The sequence below is a fragment of the Hyperolius riggenbachi genome, chromosome 8, assembly GCF_040937935.1.
Source record: "Hyperolius riggenbachi isolate aHypRig1 chromosome 8, aHypRig1.pri, whole genome shotgun sequence".
NCBI lineage: Eukaryota > Metazoa > Chordata > Amphibia > Anura > Hyperoliidae > Hyperolius > Hyperolius riggenbachi.
The window spans coordinates 129,490,932-129,502,627 of NC_090653.1; positions in this window are offsets into that span (position 1 = coordinate 129,490,932).

Here is an 11,696-nt window from a genome sequence, read left to right on the forward strand (position 1 = left end):
GCAATGATTTACTCACCTGGCAGAAGTGTCCGGCCTCTGGCGCGCTGCTCCGTCCCGGGACCGTCTTGTTCCTCCTGCTCTTCTCTCTGACAGGGCTACGGCAAGATGGCGCCCGAAACCCTGTATTGTAGACACAAATAGGTCTCCAGTACAGGGCTTCGGCAGCCATCTTGCCGTAGCCCTGCTCGCCTGCCGGTGTCGGAAACAGACACCGGAAGAGGAGGCTGGAGCGGGGCTGCAGGCAATGAACTGGCACGGCGTCTATAGACGCCGCTGCCAGTTCATTGAGGAGAGAGTGGCCAGAGTCCCGAGGCCGGGACGTCCCGCTGCTGAAAGCGGGACGTTTCCCGGGACCTCATTAAGCCTGGGACAGCGGACCCCGAATCCGGGACGTGTCCCGGGCAATCCGGGATGTCTGGTCACTCTACATACAGGAAAGCTAAATAAAAGTGCAATCCTGGCGAGGCAAATATCTTCTTCCCTCTCTTTCAGCTTTTCTCTCACTGTTTCTCCCCTTCTCTGCATAAGGGCTCAGACACACGTAATAATAAGGGAAGCAGCCCCTGCCCTTGAAGGGGGGTCCAGGGCCCCCCTGGGGCCTGCTCATGGCCGTTTTGGGGGGGGGGGGCAGGAGGGATCGCAGCATGAGGGGAGAGCTTTGCACATCAGCGGGGAGGGGAGACGGTCCCACCCCTCCCTCAGCTCGGGCCCTCCCCACTGCGCTTCCCCTCCTGCAAGTGTCAGCAGCAGCTATAATTACCTCCATTCACCACGGAGGTTGCCGATCTGCAAGGGCAATAGGAAGTAATGTGAAGCCCTTGCAGATCGGAGACCTCCGGTGGTGAATGGAGGTAATTATAACTGCTGCTGCCGCCGCTGACACTTAGTTGCAGGAGGGGAGCGCAGAGGGGAGAGCCCAAGGTGAGGGAGGGGCAGCTATAATTACCTCCATTCCCCACCGGAGGTCTCCGATCTGCAAGGGCTTCACATTACTTCCTGTTGCCCTTGCAGATCGGCAACCTCTGTGGTGAATGGAGGTAATTATAGCTGCTGCCGCCGCCGCTGCTGTCACACGTAGGAGGGGGAGCGCAGAGGGGAGAGCCCGAGGTGAGGGAGGGGGGGGGACTGTCTCCCCTCCCCGCTGATGTGCAAAGCTTTCCCCTCATGCTGCAACCCCTCCTGCCCCCCCAAAACGGCCATGAGCGAGCACCAGGGTGGGGGGTCCGCTCAAATTCTTGCAGGGGGGCCCGGGGACTTCTAGTTACGCCCCTGATATGCACATTTTGAGTGATTTTACCGCAATTGCAATTTTACCATGATTTTAATGTAAATCAATGGGAGCGTTTTTAAAAAAGCTAAAAGTGCTCAGAAGACGCCGGAGGTCACCGCTTTTTTTTAAAACACGCAGCAAGCACTTTGCTTATGTCCTACCCGCTCGCCGCCAATCCGCCGCAATACAGCCCCCCCCCCCGAGACCCCATACGCTGCCTGGCCAATCAGTGCCAGGCAGTGCTGAGGGGGTGGATCAGGACTCCCTGTGACGTCATGACGTCGCTCCATTCGTCGCCATGGCGACTGGGGAAGCCCTAAAGGAAATCCCGTTGAGAATGGGATTTCCGGGCGGGTCTTCGTGCCAGCGGCGATCGGAGGTGCGGGAGGGAGGAAGCAGGGAGGGGGGAATCATGTAGGCTACCTACATGATCAAAAAAAAAAATATGCACAAAAAACGTTCCAGGCAGGTTAAATACTATTCCCCTTCTGAGTCGTAACTCGGAAGGAGGTGTAATTTGGGGTGTGCTGATCACCTGAACCCCAAATTACCCTTACGTGCCCCGCGCAGCTTATTATTGCTGCTATGGGGCTCCTGGTTTGGGTAACCGTTGCTGAGCGCCGTGCACCAAAACCACCTGCTTTGCCTTATCTTTGTATTCTTGTTATTAGAAACCATAACCTAAAGCTGGCCATACATATATCAATTTTTACTGACAGATTATCTCACTATGATTGAATCATACTGACTTTTCCACCTGTCAGTACTGAGTATGGATGTGGCCTGTAGGGTTTTATACTATAGTAAAGTGGGTCGTGGGCAGGCAGAGATGCACTACACTGACCACCAATAAAAAGCAGGTAAGCAAGGCATGAATGTTGGGGGGGGGGGATGGGAGGAGCGGAGGGAAAAAAAGTGATGGAAGGAGGGGTACTTTGGAAATTAGCATTAGTGAGGCAGGGAACATGGTGCCAGGAGGGAGGTCAGTAAAGATGTTACCTGACTGAGGGAGATGGTGGTCTGGTAAAGGGGGAGGGGACATCCGAGATGGAAGAGGGGCTTGTTTGAGGGATTAGTAGAGATTTTTGGCGAAAGGAAGGACATAAGTGTGGGGGGAGGGAGGAATGAGCCTTGGGGAATTAAAGTGGCCATACATCTGTTGACTTGACAGACGATCAACTGTTTGATATTATCGAATGGGAAAAAAAAAAAAGTTGGTGGAAATTGGTTGAATGTATCGATCTGATATGTTGGGAAATTTTGGGCCAATGTGGTTGTCAGGTACGATAATCACGGCGTGCAATAACCACAAATCTTAGACACGATGTAAACCCTGGCCGTTGTTCCTTAAAAATGTATTATGTGCCCCCGGTGCCTGTACTTTACCCCTCACACTGTCCCTAGTGTCCTTGCTGTATTTCCGCATTGGCACTTCACGTGACTACTGGCATATACGACGTGGGGTGCGTGTGTGACGTCATTTGGGCTGGGGCTGCCATGATAATGGGCCTCTAGTTTGTTTTTCCCCCAGGCCAAAAGGTCCCAGTCCTCCCCTGGCAGCACTGTAGTTGAAAGTAATAAAAAAAAAAAAAGTGACATGCAGCGTTTGGGTTGCAGCAACCAGCCTTACATTTGAATGTGTGTATAGGCTATGGGGATGAACAAAGTTCACAGTAGCAGTTTGATTATATGCAGGCAGAGAAAAGGATGATAAATGCCGGCACTGCTGTAAACTGCTTGTTTATTCATAACACATGGTGCAACATCGTGGATTCAATTGTATGCATATGGAGACGTAACATACCGGTTTGCTGGTAAAGCTGTGCGGTGGGTGCTGGGGGATGAGAGCCTTACGGCCGTTTCGCGCAGATGCGCTTCTACGGAGGCTCCCCCAGCACCCACCGCACAGCTTTACCAGCAAACCGGTATGTTACGTCTCCATATGCATACAATTGAATCCACGATGTTGCACCATGTGTTATGAATAAACAAGCAGTTTACAGCAGTGCCGGCATTTCTCATCCTTTTCTCTGCCTGCATATGATGTCTATCTGAGCCTGAGCACGCTGGCAAGGGCGTAGGGCCCGTGGTCGCAGCGGTCGCCTTGGCGACCGGGCCCGGCTCCTGAGGAGGCGGGGGAGGGGCCCGGGGGGCCCATCTCCGTTTGGAGGGCCATGCGCCCGTTCGCGCTGGTAGGAGGGAGCCGCAGCCGCGGGGAGGGCAGCCCGACCTCTTCCTCCCTTCCTCTCCCCGGGGCCCCCCCTCAGATGCAGAGTAAGCGGCTAACGGAAGCGCTATAGGCAGAACTCACCTCCCTGCGTTCCACTCGCCGCTGATCTCCTCTCTGGCTGGCTCTGCATAGATGTTACACACGCAGCTTCCGGCTAAACAGGAAGCTGCGTGTGTAAGCATCTATGCAGAGCCAGCCAGAGAGGAGATCAGCGGTGATTGGAACCAGGGACGGAGGTGAGTTCTGCGTATAGCCCTTCCGTTAGCCGCTTACTCTGCATCTGAGGGGGGGCCCCGGGGAGAGGAAGGGAGGAAGAGGTCGGGCTGCCCTCCCCGCGGCTGCGGCCCCCCCCCTCCATTATGGGGACGGGCAGCTACCTGATCTATCCTGGGGGGCAGCTACCTAATCTAACCTATACTGGGGGGCAGCTACCTAATCTAACCTATACTGGGGGGCACCTACCTAATCTAACCTATACTGGGGGGCAGCTACCTAATCTATCCTGGGGGCAGCTACCTAATCTATCCTGGGGGGCACCTACCTAATCTAACCTAATCCTAGGGGGCAGCTACCTAATCTAACCTATACTGGGGGGCACCTACCTAATCTATCCTGGGGGCAGCTACCTAATCTATCCTGGGGGGCACCTACCTAATCTAACCTAATCCTGGGGGGCAGCTACCTAATCTATCCTGGGGGGCAGCTACCTAATCTAACCTAATCCTGGGGGGCAGCTACCTAATCTATCCTGGGGGGAAGCTACCTAACCTATCCTGGGGGGCAGCTACCTCATCTAACCTATACTGGGGGGCACCTACCTAATCTATCCTGGGGGCAGCTACCTAATCTATCCTATACTGGGGGGCAGCTACCTAATCTAACCTATACTAGGGGGCACCGACCTAATCTAATTTATACTGGGGGCACCTACCTATCTAACCTATACTGGGGGCACTTACTTATCTAACCTGTATTGGGGGCACCTAGCTAGCCTATACAGGTGGCAACTAAACTGGCTACCTATATTGGAGGCACCTACCTAACTAACCTATACTGGGGGCACCTACCTATCTAACCTACGCTGGGGGCAACTATTCTGGCTACCTATATTAGAGGCACCCACCTAGCTAACCTGTACTGGGGGCACCTATCTATCTAACTTATACCGGCGGCGCCTGCCTATCTCACCTATACCGGGGGCAACTATACTGGCTTACCTATGCCTGACTACCTATACTGGGGGTACCTATAGCTGGCTATAGGGATTTTGATATGTGTGTGCATCCGTCGGGTGTTGTCGGGGGAGGGGGGGCTGTTGTTGCCGGGGGGGGGGAGGGCCCACATCCAGATTCCGCATCGGGGCCCAGAGGTTTGTAGCTACGCCACTGCACGCTGGTCTATCTGCATCTCACCGGATACCTGGTCTGCACCCCTGCAACCCTCCCTGAACCCCTAGCTGCAGTGCCAGCACCTTTCTATCCTACCTTCCTTTGTGACCTTCTAGCAATTTGATTATGTAACTGGCTAAATGCCTGAGGCTGTTGCTTCATAACTGACAGCCAACTTGGAGATGCTGGGAAAAGCAATACATGCAACATTCCAGGTGTTCCTGCAACTGCTAGTGTAAAGGAGAGTTTAATGAATACTGCAGTGATATAATAAAAACATAACTGAACCCAGATCTTGGTAAAATAACCAACTCAATAGTATTAGAAGGCCAGACAGAATGCAGAGATTGTTGTGGCTTGCATGGGTGCAGCTCATTGCGACTCGCCACCATGCTACTCTATCTATACTATACATCCTGTAATGATGATCACAAGTGATAAAGCACTAGAGCCTGCAAACAGATATGTTCACAGCAGAGTATAATGAAACTGTTTTTATTTATTTATTTATTTTTAACCATTTAAAGCGCAGTTGGGTTAGGCTGTTGAGTTTGTAAAACTGGTGCTGTGAAGTTTGTAAAACTGGTGCTGTAATTGCTAAAGATTAGTGATAAAAATAACAAACAAAAAAAATCAACTGACAAATGAGTGTAAAGGGAAAAATATCGAGTTGCTACACAAACCATATTGTAATATTATTACAATACATTTTCATTTAGTAGACTGTAGTGTTTATTTAAATTACCAACAAAAATCACATTTACTTTTTTTTTTTAACCTCTATGTTATGTATCATATAGTTTATTTTTCCTTGCAGTATATTTTTATTTACAACTGTTTCATGGTTCTGTTAAAAACAAAAAAACACACACACGCAAAAAAAAAAATCTCAATCGAAAGAAAGTTGGGAAAAAAAAATCACGTTTAGGGCCATATAGGCCAGGAAAGTGCAGGGGGCTGTGCATAGCAATTACCGCTGTGATCCACTGCGCCCTGCATTGATGAATGGCAGTGTTCACCTCCAAAGCATTTACTGTCAATTGCCGGTGATTGGGCAAACACTGCGGTCCATTGAATTTTCTGAGATGCAGAGTGTAGAGTCTAGCGTCAGCTGTGTTCGCAGTTCGATGTCCCCCTAGGGCAGTGATCTGCAAACTTGGCTCTCCAGCTGTTAAGGAACTACAAGTTCCACAATGCATTGCAGGAGCCTGACCACTACAGTCATGATTCATAAAGGCAAATGCATTGTGGGACTGGTTGTTCCTTAACAGCTAGAGAGACAAGTTTGCAGATCACTGCCCTAAGGGCTCAAAATGTGAGGACGAAACGCTGGGAACCAATACCCAGTGCTTTTCTGCCAAACTATTTTCAGTAGCAGAAAACTTGTTTAGCATTGACTAAATGAGCCGCTGGCAGTCACTTATCTGAACCGGCCCTAAACGTTTTTGCAATCGTTACAACAGTTTTCTTTTTCCTTTGCAGAACTTTTCAGACTGCTTATCTTTCTGTTATTTTCTGAATAACATTGGAAAATGTGTTTCCAGCATTGCCCTTGGTTTACTGCATTAGGCTTTTATTTATGCTGGTCAATGACACTGCGTACCCAGAGGGATACTTTATTTCTCTTTATGCTGTGGGGAGAGATTTTGTCGCACATTTAACCCTCTCCAGTGTGTTTGCAAATTTCATTACTTTAAAGAGGAACTCCAGTGAACATTTTAGTTTTGGCAGGTGATGTAGCTGCTGCATGGTTCTTGGCAGTTGGAAACAGCTGTACACAGCTATTTCCCACAAAAGTTTGAACTTTTCTTGTGGGAGGGGTTACTTGTGGAAGGGGTTTCACCACAATATCAGTCATACAGCGCCCCCCGATGGTCTGTTTGTGAAAAGGAATAGATTTCTCATGCAAAAGGGGGAATCAGCTACTGATTGGGATAAAGTTAAATTTTTGGTTGGAGTTTCTTTTTAAGTGATTTAAACTTAAAATAAGTCTGGCACACGCAGTAATGTGTTGTTGTAGACGAAAACCAACTTTTCAGGGCACAAAGTCCATGCAGCTGGGCATATACTCAATAGCTGAGAGCTGTGCCTGAGAGTACACATCACTCGCTAGTGAGTGAATGCCAGGTTGCACTGACTTTTGTCCTGGTGATATTGTTGGATAGATCTGTTATTCACTGATGAAGGGATGTGTGTCCTGAAATGTTGGCTTTTGTCTACAACAGCTAAACACATTACTGGAAGTGCAGTACTCGTTTGTTTATTGCCTATGAACTAAGCGTGTTATCAAGCACTCCGATCATTTTGCCTTTTTCCTTATAGTAAGAGGGTTGGGAAGGGGTAAATATGTTTATTTTTTATACAATGATTAACAATCAGGGAGACAAGACTCTGCTGAGCTGCAGTGTTGGTTATAGAACTGATCTCTTACCAGCAGGAAAAGGTGGATGGTCTCTGGTGATCTGTGCTAACATGGTGAGATTGGCCGGTTCACCCTTCCAACTCCTCTCTACCTATCTCATGCGGACAATGTTTGGATTGAAGAAGTTTGGGCAGCAACCACTGATCTATTTTGTCTAATATACTTGCAGTGGAAGAGGAACTATGGGATACCTGTCCAGCAAGGAATGTATTATCATAGGTATGTATAAATCATGTGCAGTTAAAATGGGTCTGTACTAGGTCTAAGAGGGGGAAGTAGACAAGAAGGATATATTTGTTGCCATCTTTATTAAACATTCCAGTAGGCTGGCTTCAGTGGCGGACAAAGCCAACGATGGGCCCCTGTGCAAAATAAATGAAGCGGGCCCCATGTGAGTGGGCGTGGTCATAACAGATTACGGTTGGACCCAAACAATGCAGATAAGATCTAAGTACATGAACCTAGGTCACATTCTGTAGGCGTTGTATTAATGTAGCACACATTTTAAACTTGTATATGACTGGATTTAAGTTATTATCTCTGTTTGTATTGAGTTTCAGAGAGAAATACATGGAGAAAAGCCTAGAGGATAATCAGGCCCTAACTGGTGCAATTGCATGGGCCCTAGAGGACATGGGGCCCCTGTACGGCTGCACAGGCCTATGTCCGCCTCTGGCTGGCTTTGAGTCTGATCCTTTTGTTTCATTAGTGTTGAATTCAAGGACAAGTATACAGCCGGGCTGCAGTAGCCCGTGGGTTTAGAATACCTAGTCATATGATTCAAAAGGTATAGAATATAGCCTTATTAGCAAACCAGCCCGGCAACTACCCCAGCGGGTAGGCAATTGTACCTCTCAGAAACCTGATTGTATCCTTTAAGATGAATCTGTGTTTAAATATAAGCTTTTCTGAACAGTACACAACCTGACGTTGTGTTCCTGAGCATCTACAAAGTTTATGTGGAACAATAAAGTGGCTTCACCCCTTGTGACAAGCAAAAGGTAACCAGGACTCCTATTCGCATTCAGTTCTTGGGCCTGCATACGGTACTGCTATTGTGGCATTCTAATTTCTGTCTAGCTGCTGGCCCACAATGCAACCATAACAATTCATGACCTAGAGCAGATATAAAGGGGTGGGAAAAAGTATCTACCTCCCTCATGATTTCCTCTATTTTTGCTTATTACTCAATCTAGTTTACTTAAATGTATTTCTCAGAGGGGAGCATACTGCCAAGCCTCTAAATATGAGGCCCAGAATAGCGAAGCACCACCGTTACCAGTGGCAGACAAAGCCAGCAGTGAGCCACTGTGCAGGATGGAGGAGGACATGTGAGTGGCCATGGTCCTAACAATCACGAGGCTTCATTCATTAAGCTGCACTGCTAAAGCAGCACACCTTAATGTGAAGGAGCAGACGCTAATGCATGCCTTACATAGCAGCGCTGGCTGCTATGTAAGGAGCATGCCTTTCTATACATAGTTACTATCTAAGTAAGGCATGCTCCTAAGGAAGGCAAGCTCCTAACATAGCAGCAAGCGCTGCTATGTAAGGCATGCATTAGCGGCCGCTCCTTCACATTAAGGTGCGCTGCTTAACCGTGCAGCTTAATGAATCAAGCCCATGGTTGGATCCAAATAATGTCAATAACATAAACCTACATGAACCTAGGTCACTTTCTGTATGCATTGTATTAATGTAGCAGGCATCTTATACTTGCATATTACTGGGCCACAAGCAATTATTACTGTTCCTCATGGGCTACAGAGAGAAATATGAGAAGAGCTTAGAGGATAATTATGCTCGAACTGTGGTGCAGCTGCATGGACCCTAGAGGGCATGTGGCCCCTGTGCGTTTGCCTATGTCCGTCTCTGAAATAGACCTTGCACATAACACACATTCTTGTCTTGTGGAAACACTTGCTGGCATTGTGACTATAGTGAAGTGAACACAGATGCACCAAGTAAATAAAACATTTGGTACAAAGTCTACCTGATCTTCTGGCTCTCATATTTTTTTTTTTTTGTTGTTGGAAGAGGGGGACTTAGAATGCATTACAACCAAGTACTATGCTGTTAGTTTATTTATGTGTTAGAAGGTAAAATTGGCAGCTTCCCTAGCACCAGTTGTACTTTTTAAGAATGGCAATATTTTAGGCAATGCATTTTTCCAACATAAAAATCAAAAATCATTTTAAGCTCTATATCTTAACTATATTTAACTAGGATGTGCTTATATAGAAAATATTTGTATCGATTGCAGCTTACTAAATGGCCACAAGATGGCACCTTTAAGAAGCAACTTTTTTCTTTTACCAGCCTGCTTATCTAAACTGACCTAATCTGTAGTGATTGAGCCTAGCAATTTAAGTCAGGTTTATTTTTATTTAAAGGATACATCCAAGCTTATAAAAAAAAAAAAAATTTAAAAAATGATCTACCTACCTGGGGCTTCCTCCAGCCCGTGGCAGCCGTCCTGTGCCCTCGCCGCAGCTCCGGAGGCTCCCGGTCTTCTCCACTGGCGCAGCCGACCTCCGCAGGTCGGGTTCTGAGTCTGGTCGTGGTCCCTCCGACGTCATCAGGACCGTACTGCGCAGGCGCAGAACTACAGCTCCAGTAACTAAGCCCCAGGTAAGTGGATCAGAGCATGGAGCAGCAGCATGAGTACAGAGCATGGAGCAGCAGCGTGTGTACAGAGCATGGAGCAGCAGCGTGTGTACAGAGCATGGAGCAGCAGCGTGTGTACAGAGCATGGAGCAGCAGCGTGTGTACAGAGCATGGAGCAGCAGTCTGTGTACAGAGCATGGAGCAGCAGTGTGTGTACAGAGCATGGAGCAGCAGTGTGTGTACAGAGCATGGAGCAGCAGTGTGTGTACAGAGCATGGAGCAGCAGCATGTGAACAGAGCATGGAGCAGCAGCGTGTGTACAGAGCATGGAGCAGCAGCTTGTGTACAGAGGATGGAGCAGCAGCTTGTGTACAGAGGATGGAGCAGCAGCTTGTGTACAGAGGATGGAGCAGCAGCTTGTGTACAGAGGATGGAGCAGCAGCTTGTGTACAGAGGATGGAGCAGCAGCTTGTGTACAGAGGATGGAGCAGCAGCTTGTGTACAGAGGATGGAGCAGCAGCTTGTGTACAGAGGATGGAGCAGCAGCGTGTGTACAGAGCATGGAGCAGCAGCATGAGTACAGAGCATGGAGCAGCAGCATGAGTACAGAGCATGGAGCAGCAGCATAAGTACAGAGCATGGAGCAGCAGCATAAGTACAGAGCATGGAGCAGCAGCGTGTGTACAGAGCATGGAGCAGCAGCGTGAGTACAGGGCATGGAGCAGTAGCGTGTACAGGGCATGAAGCAGCAGCGTGTGTACAGGGCATGGAGCAGCAGCGTGTGTACAGGGCATGGAGCAGCAGCGTGTGTACAGGGCATGGCGCAGCAGCGTGTGTACAGAGCATGGCGCAGCAGCGTGTGTACAGAGCATGGCGCAGCAGCATGAGTGCAGAGCATGGAGCAGCAGCGCGTGTGCAGAGCATGGAGCAGCAGAGCATGGGGCAACTCTGGGGAACTTAACAGAGTCAGGTATGAGCACAGCCCTGTGCCCTGTCGTGTGAATACTTCACTTACCACTTCATTACCAGTGTCGGCTGTCCTCATTATTATCTGTATCCAAAAAGCTCCTGATCGATCCCGTTGCCAATCGGTCGGACGGGAAATTGCATTATGTGTACCCAGCATGATGTCCTACCATATTATTATTCTGTATTGTGCTGAGGGAGACCTTTCAGGAATCTCCCCCTTGAAAATCCTGGGTTTGCCCTTGATTATTATTGTTTATATAGCTCCAACATCTTCTGCAGTGCTTTTACAAAGTACATATGTCACTAATGGTTCCTCAGAGGAGCTCCCAATCTAAACCCCATCAGAGTCATTATGTCCTTTGTAGCCAATTTAGGGGTAAGCCAATTAAAGTGGACCTGAACTCAGAACTCCTCTCTGCTCTAAAAGATACACAACAGCATTTAAAAAAAAAAAAACCCTTTCTTTGTTACAGCTAATGCAAATACTAAAATAAATCTGCACAGTTTCTACTTCTTGATTCATGTAAGCACACATTTTGTTTACCGCCTGTGCTTTCAAATGGGCTTATCTGCTTATCTGCCATAGGCAGCCATGTGACACAGGAGAGGGATCAAATTACAACTGGTGTTTGGACACAAATGAGGGGGCATTAGACAGGCTAAACTCTTTAAATGCATACAGGTTGCATTTCTGTTATGTTTTCCTTGTGTCCTGTGCAAGCGTTCATGTCCACTTTAACTTATCTGTATGGTTTTGGGATGTGGAAGGAAACCAGAGTGCTCAGGAGAAAACACACGCAGACACAGGAA